General features: G+C 43.9%; 1 protein-coding gene and 1 pseudogene across 2 annotated transcripts in view; both read left to right on the forward strand.

The window, feature by feature from the left end:
• Nucleotides 1-13,425, forward strand: part of CUNH12orf75 (chromosome unknown C12orf75 homolog) — a 140,244-nt gene that overhangs the window by 114,293 nt on the left and 12,526 nt on the right. The gene's annotated exons all lie outside the window — the stretch shown is intronic.
• Nucleotides 8,007-8,399, forward strand: LOC106736069 (60S ribosomal protein L37a-like; annotated as a pseudogene).

The raw sequence follows: 13,425 nt of genomic DNA on the forward strand, positions 1-13,425 counted from the left end.
GAGAGGTTTTCGCTATAGGGCGCGTGCGCTTGCCAGACAGACAGAGAGACATAGAGACAGAAAGCGAGAAATCACCCCCCAGGGGGGATGGTCACGCCGCAATCCCTTCTCCTCCATTCTCCTCTCGGGATCTTGGGCACGCACGCACACGCGCCCGGCGTGAGATTTAAGTCACCAGGTCCGAGACGCGAACCGCGGTCAACTATGTGGGAGTCCAGCGACATAGCCATTACGCTAACTGCTGGTTCCCCATTTGATTCTTTTTTATAGTGTGAATTTCCTCTTTTAGATCTTGCAAGAATTTCTTCACCTCTTGGAGCTCATCAGCTTCTTTCCCCTGCCTCTTCAGCAGTTCATTGTCTCTCTTCTCTTTGATCTCTGTGAGTTTTGTCACCATGAAAATTCTAAATTCTTTATCTGATATTTCCATGAATTTAATTGTACTGTCTGAGGATGAAGAAGAGTTACTATTTTTCCTTGGAGGAGAGGTATTTTCTTGTCTTTCCATATTTCTTGTAACCCTGCAGTAATTTCTAGTCAACTGAGGTTGACTTTGTGAGAGTCCAGTGATGTAACCATTACACCATCTGCTGGTCCCAGATACTATAATTCTTTAGTCCTCCAGAAAGTTGATAAACAAAATGCCTTGAGCATTCTCCCCTAAATATTGCCATAATGTTTACTTTTGATCAGCCTGTTTGCACTTCAATTGAGCTACTTCTGCCTGTTCATAGCCATTGCTTTGATTGTGCTTTGTGTTCAGCATCATACTATAAAAGCCATGTGTCACCTTTGAAGAAATGCTTCATGATCTCCACTTACTTGTTCAAGATTTCCAGTGAAAATACTTCTCTTGTCTGTAGTTGATTTGGGTACAACAGCTTTATCAGAAAGCAGAAAGTTGGTTCAACTTTAATTTTTTAGTCAGAATTGGGTAGTTTGATACAGTTGAGATATCTATGGTGTTGGCTGTTGCTTCTACTGTTAATCATTGGTCTTCTTCAGTTAAGGCATAACAAGATTAAGCAGTTGGTAGTTGGTATAATGGCTGTGTGTCTGTACTGCCATGTAGTCGACCGTGGTTCGCGTCCTGGACCTGGTGGCTTAAACTCACATCGGGTGCATGTGTGTACCTGCCTAAGATCCCAAGAGGCGAATGGAGGAGAAAGGAGTGCAGCTTGGCTATCCCCTCAGGGGGTAATTTCTGTCTCTCTGTCTCTCGCTGTCTTTCTGGTGAGTGCACGCGCCCTATAGCAAAAACCTCTCCAAAAAAAGTAAAAAAAAAAAAAAAAGAATAAATTATTCATTTGTAAACTGCTGAATTCTTTGAGACATTATTCTCAAACTTTTTGTAAAGCATCAGTGATTGCATCATTCTTCTACCCAATCTACACCATAAATTTGATGTTTGTTCTTGCTTCAATTTTAGTAGAATTTATGTTGCTATAACGGATCTTCTTCAAACGGATATCTTATCTTTCTTAATGCCTCAAACTAGATCTTGTTCAGATATGTTATAATAAGTTAATATGGATTGATTTTGCTGCAAAAAAGAGAAATCTATGCACAGTTTTCTGATAAATGCACTTTCTATGAACATCTTGAAGACCCCTCATATTGCCCATGACTATGTGATGGTTTCATTGTTTTACTTTTGAAACCTTTAGATCATTTGGGATAACTATATAATTTAACTCAGAAACTAAGCAAATATACCAATGAAAATATTTTGAGCACCATGTATTGCCTAAATAAGGTTTCTCTTTTTATTTTATTTTATTTATTTATTTATTAGAGGTTTTTGCTATAGGGCACATGCACTCACCAGACAGAGACAGAGAGACAGAAAGTGAGAAATCACTCCCCAGGGGGAATGGCCATGTCGCAGTCCCTTCTCCTCCACTCTCCTCTCGGGATCCTGGGCACACACGCACAAGTGCCTGGCGTGAGTTTTAAGCCACCAGGTCCGGGACTTGAACCACAGTTGACTACATGGGAGTCCAGCGACATAGCCATTACGCCAACTGCTGGTCCCAATAAGGTTTCTCTTAATGAAGCTGGTAGTTATTGATAAGATGAAAATCATAGTAGTATAAAAAGATTGAAAGGTTTAATTGTTCCAGACAGATCCTTTATTTTAAATGGGCAAGTATAAAATATATTAATGAAAAAAAGGACAAGTGGGAGGTGGTCATTTTACCCCAAAGAGCAATCACAGTCAGCCTAGTGGGTTTTGAGGCAGCCTTTTCAAAATCCTGCCTTAAAAGAAGTCAAAGCTCATTAATGGCTAAAGAGAAATTCAGTCTCTTTGGCCCATTTGCAGAAGGCTCTATAATTACCTGGAAATTCTGGATCAATATAGATGTTCAATCTGAGAAGGGGTGGGAAGAGCACCCCGCTGGTTTTAGCAAGTTGACAGGAAGTAGGTTAGAAGTGGAATTAATGGAAACTCTGAGGTAAAAAGAACTTTTAAAACCTGAAGTTACCCATCCCATCTGAAGTTACCCATCTATAATCTTAGTTACAGTGGTTGTCCTTGGTCAGTTGTGTTCTTATTTTTAGTTTTTTAGTTTTTTTTTTTTTTTTGGTTATAGGGAACATTTTTTCACCAGAGAGCCAGAGAGAGAGAGAGCCAGAGAAACAGAAAGTAAGAAATCACCCCCCAACCCCCATCGGGGGGGATGGCCATGCTGCAGTCCCTTCTCCTCCACTCTTCTCTTGGGATTCTGGGCATGTTTGCACATGTGCCTGGTATGAGTTTTAAACAAATGCAGTGTCTGGGACTCAATCCACTGCCAACTATGTGGAAATCCAGCAATGTAACCATTACACCATCTGCTGGTCCTACATTCTGCTTCTTTTATTTAGTTGTTTTTCTTTACTTTTTTTTAGCATTCCAAGTGTCAGGCCTATTTTGGTAAGATACATATCATTAAACCATGTCTTATTCTATAAGAATGAGTCATTTAAACTACTAACCGAGGATTTATCTTTTCAGCAATCTAAAAAGAAGTTGAAAAATGAAAGAAAGGGAACCAGCAGTTATCGTAATGGCTATGTCACTGGATTCCCACATAGTCGACCGCGGTTTGCGTCCTGGACCTGGTGGCTTAAAACCCACACCGGGCACATGTGCATGCGTGCCCAAGATCCTGAGAGGAGAATGGAGGAGAAGGGATTGCGGCATGGCTATCCCCTCTGGGGGGTGGTTTCTCGCTTTCTGTCTCTGTCTCTCTCTGTCTGGTGAGTGCACGTGCCCTATAGTGAAAAACGTCTCAAAAAAAAGAAGAAATATGAGTGAACAGTGGTCTGCCTTAGATAGCACTTATTTCTATAAACCTTTTTATTGACACTGTGACCAAAAGTCAGAGTCAGAGCCCTTATAATCATGTGGTCTTAGTCTAGGAGATTATGATGATATTCAATGGGTGGCTTTAACTTGGACATATTCTTTCTCTTTGAATAGCTGCTGCTTAATAAAAGAAATCTTTGATAACAAAAATAATCTTTATCATTACTATTTAGTTTTTTTGCTATAGGGTGTATGTGCTTGCAAGGGAGAGAAAGAGACAAAAGATAGAGAAGTCAACCTCAAAAGGGGATAGTTATGACACATCCATTCTCCTCTATTTTCCTTTTGAGATATTTTTGGTACATGCTCACACACACACATGCCTAGCATGATTTTCAATCCATGGGAACCAAGACTTACACTGTGTAGTTGGCCATGTGGCATCCAGCTACCTTAACCTCTAGGCATGGTGGGCCTGATACTTTATTTTAATTAAATGCTTCATCTGTTTTTAAAACCTGCCCCAAAATGCTTAATATATGTTCCATGTTCTTAGGAGATATTCTTGTGGTTTAAGAGGTTTTCTTCATAAGACGGTAAATGAGGTTATGATTAAAAAATATTTCACTATTATATTAAAAAATATGATATCACATTCTATGACTTTTCAAATGATGTTTAGTTTCTGAAATAAAATACCAATAGGATTTTTAGTTATGCTCCCTCTGGAAAAAAACAAGCTTAATCAAACAAGCTTATTCTGTACAGTAGTGGCTCACATGTAACTAGAAAATGGATAACTACTCATTAACATGAATGTAAGTCCATTACTGCTTTTCCCTGTCACTCTCTGAACCACTGAAGTAAGTCTTCCTTTCAGGTTTGACTCTGGGAGCAACTGTCAACATGGATGATGTTTATGCTCAAACCCCAGCTCTTAGTTATAGTTCTTTCTCTTGGGTGTCCCCATTCTCTCTCTAAAGTGCCCTTTCCTCATTAACTCTGGGACCATCCAGGACTGATGACAGACGACTTGAATTTGGAACTTTAGCCAACAGGTAATTAAACTATACTTGTCAACCTTTCCAGGGCTTTACACAAACCAGCCTTTCTGTCTCTTCACACCTTTCATTCCCTCCCTCAGTCTTTATTTAGTTGAGGAAGGCAGATATCAAGGTGTGATGTGACTTTTTTGTCTTGTTGCACACCATCCTGACATTAGGGCATTAAAACTGTGTTCAGTGCTAGGGCTTTCTCTGTTAGCTGTTTTAGATTCAGTTCCACATTGCAGGGAGTGTTCTGTAACCTTTGGGTCCCTGGTTAGATTAGAGACAGCTGTTGTAGCCACTTCTATTTCCCATTTCCTCTCTCAAGAACACTAGACTGGCTTAAATTAGAATTGAGGTGAAAGTAATGATGAAGAGCTGATTTTCTTTCCTCATTTTTGTCAGCCAGAAACTTTCTATTTTCCTGGCACAGCCTTTGAGAAAGGGTTGCACCAGTTGGGTGGAGACATGCAGTTGGGTCCCCTTTCCTAGGGCGGTTGCCTTTCAAGGGAGTGCTTATCCTACTCCAGCCTACTCTAACCACCCCTTAAACCCAGAAAATAGTCATCTCATTATGTTTCAAAGAGACAAGTGAAAGTTCTGACCTGAGAGAAAAATGCTTATACTGCAAGGTAATAGTAAGAGTTTGCAGTTGACATTACTGGAAATTGAAGGAATATGTGTGAGGATTGATTCTAAGGCTGTCAAATGAAGAAGAAAAGCATATATATTGGGAACCAGCAGTTAGCGTAATGGCTATGTCGCTGGATTCCCACGTAGTCGACTGCGGTTCGTGTCCCGGACCCGGTGGCTTAAAACTCACGCCGGGCGCGTGTGCGTGCGTGCCCAAGATCCCGAGAGGAGAATGGAGGAGAAGGGATTGCGGCATGACCATCCCCCCTGGGGGGTGATTTCTCGCTTTCTGTCTCTATGTCTCTCTCTGTCTGTCTGGCGAGCGCACGCGCCCTACAGTGAAAATCTCTCAAAAAAAAAAAAAAGCATATATATTGAATTATACTGAATTTTTTAAGATGATTGCATTTAATAGAACTCTAGATTTAACAATTTAGGTGCATGGCTGAAACTTGAGCAGTTTAGTTGACTTGCTTGATGAAACTTAGACTCCATGTAAAGATACAGGTGATTAAATGTAATATACAGCAATTATGATAATAATAAATTAAATTAAAAAAAAAGAAACTTAGACTCCATGAGTTTACACTCTAACTAGGGAAGCAGTGTGCTAGAGGAAGGAGTTGGAAGGCTTAAAAGAGAGGAATATTAGTGTGGATTTCTCAGGTGTAACTTGCTTCCCACACAGAGGATACTAAGTGTCTTAGTTCACTTTACAGTGGGTCCAGGAGTGTGCAGACTCATTCTCTGGTTATTCCTTAGTCCTTGAGTTCATAATTAGAACACACATATTTGACAACTGGCAGAATCCCCTCATTGGCCCTTTGACCTATGTGTGGAGAAAGGGCTGTCATGGCAGGAGGGCCCAAGTGGAAGCCCATGGAATTTCCCCTCCTCACCAGGACAATAAACAAAAAGGAATACTGCATCTCTGGGGGGAGTTGTAGAGATTAGTACTCTCACCAAAGACTTGGAAAAATGAAGGCATGGAAATCTCTCAATACCGAAATCTCTCTCACTTGCCTGTTTGGAAGGTATAGAGGGAGACTTAAGAGAGTGACTTTGGATTATTGCAAGCCTAATCAGATAGTGACTCAAATTTCAGCTGCTATTCAAGGTGAGGTACAGGTTAAACATCCCTAATCCAAAAATCTAAAATCCCCAGTGCTCTAAAATCTGAAGCCCTTTGAGTGTAACGTGATGCCAAGGTGAAACATTCCATACCTGAACTTGTGTGATGGGTTGTAGTCAACATGCTGCAGTACAGAGATGTTGTATAGGTTACCTTCAGGCTGTGTATACAAGTTGTATATGATATCTAATGAATTTTCTGTTTAGATATGTTTCCAATCCCCAGAATGTATTATTTTATATATGCAAATACTCTAAAATCTAAAAAATGTAAAACACTTTTTTTCCCAGCAGACGTATGAGAGAGAGAGAGAGAACACCACCCAGTGTGGTGTGGTCATGCTTTAATCCACTTTCTTCCATTTCTGTATTCAATCAGGATTTAGGACTTGTATGTATATGCACCTGGCATATTTTTCAAGCCACTGGGGCCAGGATTTGAACTCTCGTTGGCCATGTGGGATCCAGCTCCCTATGCATAGAGCTTAATCATTATATTTTGGCATTAGCCCTCAAGATAGCAATCCAAACATTCTGTATAAGGGATACTCAACTTGTTATCTTTATTGAAAAACAAAATCAGCATAGCCCTTAGCTCCTATTTGGTAGCCTTTGGTCTGACAGATGCTGTATTTCTGTACCAGTATGCAAGGATTACTAGAAGCAGTTTGCTTTTACCTGGCATGGCCAACAGTATACTGTCAGTCTTGTCTCTGTTATATAGACCACCTCACCCTGCTTTTTTATTTTGCAGTATCTTGATCTTATTCATATCTCACAGCCCATCATACTGGCCTCATATATTGATGATATTATAGTGATTGGCCCTGATGAACAGGAGGTGACAAGCACATGTCACTTTTTAAGATACTGTCCATGCTTTAGTAAGACATGTTTAATTCTGTTTAACCCAGTGGGTGGGAGATACACTTTATTCTTGCTACCACATAATGTAATGGTTAGTATCTAGTCAGAGAAAAGAAAGCCGGCCATCCTTTTTTCTTTTTTTTTCTTTTTTTTTCTTTTTTGCCACAGGGTACGTGCATTTGCCTGAAGAGACAGAGAGAGGGGGGAAGTGAGAAATCACCCCCCAGGGGAGATGACTACACTGCAGTTCCTTCTCTTACATTCTTCTCTTGGGATTTTGGGCACATATGCACATGTACTCAGTGTGGTTTTAGGCTTCCAGGGCTGTGCTTTTTTTTTTTTTTTTTAAGAGAGGTTTTTGCTGTAGGGTGCATGCATTTGCTGGGGAGACAGAAAGCAAGAAATCATCCCCCAGTGGAATGGGCATTTACAGTCCTTTCTCCTCCATTCTCCTTTTGGTATTTTGGGTATACATGCATATACTCTCGACTTGAGTTTCAAGCCACAGGGTCTGGGACTTGAACCGTGGTCTATCACATGAGAGTCCAGGGTCTGGACTTTTAACCATGGAGTCAGCCATGTAGGATCCAGCACCTTAACCACTATGCCACCTGCCGGCCTCTTATTAACTTATAAGTTAGTTACGGTAAGGATTGGTTAAGCAGGTCTGGGAGGATGGAGAATGTAAGAGAGGAAGACAGAGATAACAGAGATAGAAATAGCAGGAAGTAGGGGCCAACAAGTGATGTAGTGGTCAAGGTGCTGGACTCCCACATGCTGACTGCAGTTTGAGTCCCAGACCTGGTGGCTTGAAAATCATGCCAGGCACATGTGCGCATGTGCCCAAAATCCCACGATGAGAATGGGAATGCAGCGTAACCAGCCCCCGTAGGTGGTGATTTCTTACTTTCCCTCTCACTGTCTCTCTCTGGTGCGCACATGTGCCCTATGGTAAAAAACTTAAAAAATGAAAGAAAAAGAAGTCGTAGGAAGTAGCTACTACTCTTAGAGCTAGAGTAGCAAAGGAGAACGGTTGAAGTTATCAAAACTGAGGAGTGTGGCTCTCTGGGCTTGGACCTAGTTGGTGGCGGAATGGCTAAACGCACCAAGAAGGTCGGCATCGTCGGTAAATATGGGACCCGCTATGGTGCCTCCCTCCGGAAAATGGTGAAGAAAATTGAAATCAGCCAGCATGCCAAGTACACCTGCTCCTTCTGTGGCAAAACTAAGATGAAAGAGATGGGCTGTGGGGATCTGGCACTGTGGTTCCTGCAGGAAGACGGTAGCTGGTGGTGCCTGGACCTACAACACCACTTTGGCTGTCACAGTGAAGTCTGCTATCAGAAGACTGAAAGAATTGAAAGACCAGTAGAAGCTCCATAGACATTTGGAATATCACTAGCCTACAATAAATGGGTTAATTTATGTAAAAAAAAAAAAAAAAAAATAAACTGAGGAGTGTGAAGATGAGGGATTTTGTGGGGAGGGGCTAGATGGTGTTACCTGGCTGCTGTGGGTATCGTAGGGTAGTGAAGGAGGGGGCTTGTGGAGCTGGGACCAAGGACCCAGACATCTGAGAAGAGGGCACTGCCAGGCTTTGCTGTTGGGTCTGAATTTTGCAACCCAGTAGTAATCACAGCTGCAGGATGCACAGTAGCCACTGTCCACCCCCCTGAGCTATAGTGACCAGAAACGAGTGCGATGGTACCCATTCAGGAATTGCTGAAAAGAGGCTGAAAACTGGGACCAGTTGGGAACCAGCAGTTAGTGTAATGGCTATGTCGCTGGACTCCCACGTAGTCGACCGCGGTTCGTGTCCTGGACCCGGTGGCTTAAAACTCACGCCGGGCACGTGTGCGTGTGTGCCCAAGATCCCGAGAGGAGAATGGAGGAGAAGGGATTGCGGCATGACCACCCCCCTGGGGGGTGATTTCTCGCTTTCTGTCTCTATGTCTTTCTCTGTCTGTCTGGCGAGTGCACGCGCCCTACAGTGAAAATCTCTCAAAACAACAACAACAACAACAACAAAAAACTGGGACCAGTTGCTGGGGTGATGTTGACAGGAATAGCAGCAAAGGGGGCCAACAGATGGTATAATGGTTATGTTGCCAGACTCCCACATAGCCAACCATGGTTGGAGTCCTGGACCCGGTGGCTTAAACTCATACTAGGCTTGTGTGCGTGTATGCCCAAAGTCCCGAGAGGAGAGTGGAGGAGAAGGGATTGTGGCATGGCCATCCCCCCTGAGGGGTGGTTTCTTGTTTTCTGTCTCTCTGCCTCTCCTGTGAGTGCACACTCCCTATAGCAAAAATCTCTCTCTGAAAACAAACAAACAAACAAAAGGAACCGCAAGCAAAGCTGGGAAGAGCAGCCCTTTCCTTTCTTTGGCATTCTGTTCTCTCTCCATCAGCCCCTCTGGTAGAACCTAACAGGGAGACAGGTGGCAAAGGAGAATGTGGTCTTCAGAGTCCTAGCCCCAGTGTCTCAGCATATGGGTGCAGGAGTGGATTGGAGTTGAGAGAAGATACCTTAATATCCAGCACATGTCCTCCTGTGTGTCTTGAAATGCCACATAGTGGTTTTCAGAGCACCCTTGACCCCTTGAAGGTTTGCGCTCGTCCCTCCCTGCTTATTGGCTTCAGGCTCTAGCTCTATGATCTGGAAAATGGCAGAGTGCTGATATGCTCCCATTTGGGAGGGGGGGTTGGTCAAAGCAGAGGAGATGGGGGGAAACTGGTAGAACTTTTTATTTTTAGGTGATTTGGTTTATGGTACTGGTCCCCTATCTCCTATAACTGCATTTTCATTCTCTTGGTATTTCTTGAGATTGTGTCCTTATTTGCATTAGACTAAGGAGGGCTTTTGATGTCTCTGAATCCCTTGTCTTCTGTTTTCCACTCTTCAGTGTCTCAGCTTGTGAGTGCCTGGGCTGGGTTGTGAGTCATGCACCCCCTACGGGGGCCATTACTTAGAAGTAGTCACTACTAACAAGATTATGATAATAGTAACAATAATAACAATAATAATAAACATAAGTGTTTACTACTGTAGAACATGTGTCCTGGCTAATGCATGTCCATTTGCCCCTTTTCTAAGAGAGCGCGATTGTGGGTAAGCTGACTGTGTAGATATTTGGACCAATTAGCCCTGAAGAGTTTCTCTAGCGCAGCAGAGCAGTCTGGCCTCTTTTCTAGTTCATCACTGTGAATTGGCCTCGTTTCCACTGTGTTTATCTTTCTCAGTGTGGAATAATTCGATCTTCAGGCACTTCTCTCTGAGGGAAGATTCTAGGGGTGAAGTCATCTAATACTTCGTGCTCACTGATCTGCTTTAACACTGGTGGAAAATAGGGTCATGCTGCCTCTCTCTGGGGGTGTCCTGCGCTCTGTCAGTGGCTGCTGGAGGAAGGTGTGGCTTTGTGTTCTCTTCCTTTTCTACTTCCTTCTCTGGTTTGGGAGACAAATTTTGCAATATGTCAGCAATCACAGCTGTGGGACACGTAGGAGTCACTGCCCTCCCTCCCCCTGGAGCTGTAGTTACCAGAAAAGGAAATAATCACGTCCTTGATGAGGAAGGAGTGGCTTGTCCAAGAGCTCACGTGGTTGTGGCTGGCCCACTGGAGCACGATTCCCAGCTTGCTGTTCTAGATCCTCAGTGTTGACGAAGGGCCATAAATTGACTTTGGAAACCTAAGAGAAATCTGCACATGCCTGCAGAGACGCTGCCTGGGCTCACCAAGCTATGAAAGTGACTTCCATTGGATGGAATGACATAAGCTCCTTGTGGGAACCTTGGCTAGCCCTTGCTCCTCAGTAGCTCTCTTTGGTACTTGTCTGTCTAAAGAAATATCAGCAAACAAATTGGTAAGGCAGGTTGATAACAACATCTTTCAAACTAAGAAATTTCATGAGAGGAAAAAAGGACAATGGCTCCTTAAAATAAATGGTGTACAGATGGGGCAGCCCAGATGCTCGGCCAGCTAGGGCATTTTTCAAAACTTCACAAAGTTGTTAGAATCCCTGAAGACTGAATGTTTCTTGCTAAGGCTGCTGAATGGTAAAATAAATTTATATCCCAGATTTGAACTGCCCAAGGATAATGTCCACTTTATTTGTTAAGAAATGACTTAAATAGGTCCAGTCATGGTAGCTCGTACTGGATGCTGCTTGCTTGACAGGCTGAGGACACTTGGGAGACCTGGGTTAGATTTCTGGCCCACCTTGAAGAGCCAGCATGGCTGTGCATATCTGTAGTCCCAGTGACTTGGGAGGCAGAGTCAGGAGGATCACGAGCTTGTGGCCAGCGTGGGCCACATAGTGAGACCCTGTGTAAGAAAGAGCCAGGCCTAGTGGCACACCTGTAGTCCCAGCTGCTAAGGAGGCTGAGGTGTGAGCATTGTGTCACAGTGAGACTGTGTGTAAAACAACAGTAACAAAAAACACCCCGCCTCTCGTGTACACACACACACCTGTGCACATGTGTGCACGCACACAACTACATGCCACAAACAAAATGACCTTTAAGGATGGCGGTTCTCCATACCAGAAGATGCATTTTTTGGACCCTTATCTGAAGCCTAAAAACTTAACCTTGAGGTAGTTCCGCTGTCTATCAGGGCCTTTGACTTACTATCTCTGGGCCTTCTTTTTACCTCTGGTGCTGCTTCTGCTTTTGAACTGTTTCTTCTTCCTTATGCTGTGGCCTGTGCGGTTGGGGCAGGACCTTGTCACCCCAGCTGGTAGCTATCATCTGGGATATGGGCAGGCACCATTTGGTTCTCTCTGGGCAGCTAAGGGGTAACTTGGACTTACTTCGCACAGGGAGGTTTGGACTTACCTTGCACAGGCAGCTTAAAAGTCACGCCAGGAGTGTGTGTATGTGTGTGTGTGCCGGAAATCCTGAGAGGAGAAGAGATTGTGGAGTGGTCACTCCCCTGGGGGGGGGGAGTTGTTTTCTTTCTCCTTCTTTCTCTTTCGCTGGCAAGTGCATGTGTTCTCTATCCAAAACAAACACAAAGCAAAATATAAACAAAATAAATGAGCTATGTCGCAATTTGACAAGTTCTGCAAGAATTGATGGTTCTGGCAGCTGTCAGAGGGTTCTTCTAATCTGAGTGAAATGTAGACTAAGTCTGTTTGGACATCTTGGGTCCCCCTTTCCTTAAGTGGGATGATAGAACCTGGCGAGATCCAGCCAGGAGACATGTATATTTCTTTCTTTCTTTCTTTCTTTCTTTCTTTCTTTCTTTCTTTCTTTCTTTCTTTCTTTCTTTCTTTCTTTCTTTCTTTCTTTTTTTTTTGGAGAGGTTTTCACTACAGGGCATGTGCGCTCGCCAGACAGACAGAGAGAGACATAGAGACAGAAAGCAAGAAATCACCCCCCAGGGGGGATGGCCACGCTGCAGTCCCTTCTCCTCTATTCTCCTCTCGGGATCTTGGGCACACACGCACATGCGCCCGGCGTGAGTTTTAAGCCACGGGGTCCAGGACTGAACTGCGATCGACTACATGGGAATCCAGCAACACAGCCATTACGCCAACTGCTGGTTCCCACATGTGTGTTCCTTTAATGCAAACCAGCATAGGCCCACGCGAAACAGCATTTGGAAGCACCCAAGCTTGGGTTTGAATTCAAACCTGTCACATGGAGCAGGTGGCTCTTTACCCACCTTTGCAACTTTGGTCCTGCTGCTCAGCCGTTCAGAGCCTCAACTGTTCATCTTTAAACTGTGGCTAACACCTATCTTGCAGGATTGTGGTGAGGATTACAGGAAGGAATATGGCAACACTAACAAAATGCCTGGTATAATTACACAAGCAGGTTGTGAGAGAGGGCTGATGTGGAATTACGTGCCTTTCCAAGAGAGATGGGGAGGCAGCACCAACTTCAGGTGAAGTCACCATGTCAGTCTATCACTGGAAGTGTTTCTGACTTTTCCACCTTTCTGAGAGGCAGTGGTGAATTACAATGTGGAGTGTGGCCTTGGTGTCGACTGGATGGGATTTGGATGCCAGTCTTGTATGTTTATGTATTCCATGGCTCTCTGCGCTGATTTTCTCAGGTCTAAACTCTCAGAGCTGTTGTGAGGAATAGTGTGGATGTACGTGTCCTGCACTGTGCCTGGCCCAGAGGAGGGACTCAGTAATGACGCCCCTGTTACCCACGGAGTCCTGGGCTCCAGTCTTAGTATGAAGAGTAAGTGTTGGGACCAGCAGTTAGCGTAATGGTTATGTTGCTGGACTCCCACATAGTCGACCGCGGTTCGCGTCCTGGACCTGTGGCTTAAAACTCACGCCGGGCTCATGTGCGTGTGTGCCCAAGATCCCGAGAGGAGAATGGAGGAGAAGGGATTGCAGCATGGCTATCCCCCCGGGAAGTGATTTCTCGCTTTCTGTCTCTCTGTCTGTCTGGCGAGCGCACGCGCCCTATAGCAAAAACCTCTCCCAAAAAAAAAAA

The sequence above is a fragment of the Tupaia chinensis genome, unplaced genomic scaffold, assembly GCF_000334495.1.
Source record: "Tupaia chinensis unplaced genomic scaffold, TupChi_1.0 Scaffold000054_1, whole genome shotgun sequence".
Classification (NCBI taxonomy): Eukaryota; Metazoa; Chordata; class Mammalia; order Scandentia; family Tupaiidae; genus Tupaia; species Tupaia belangeri.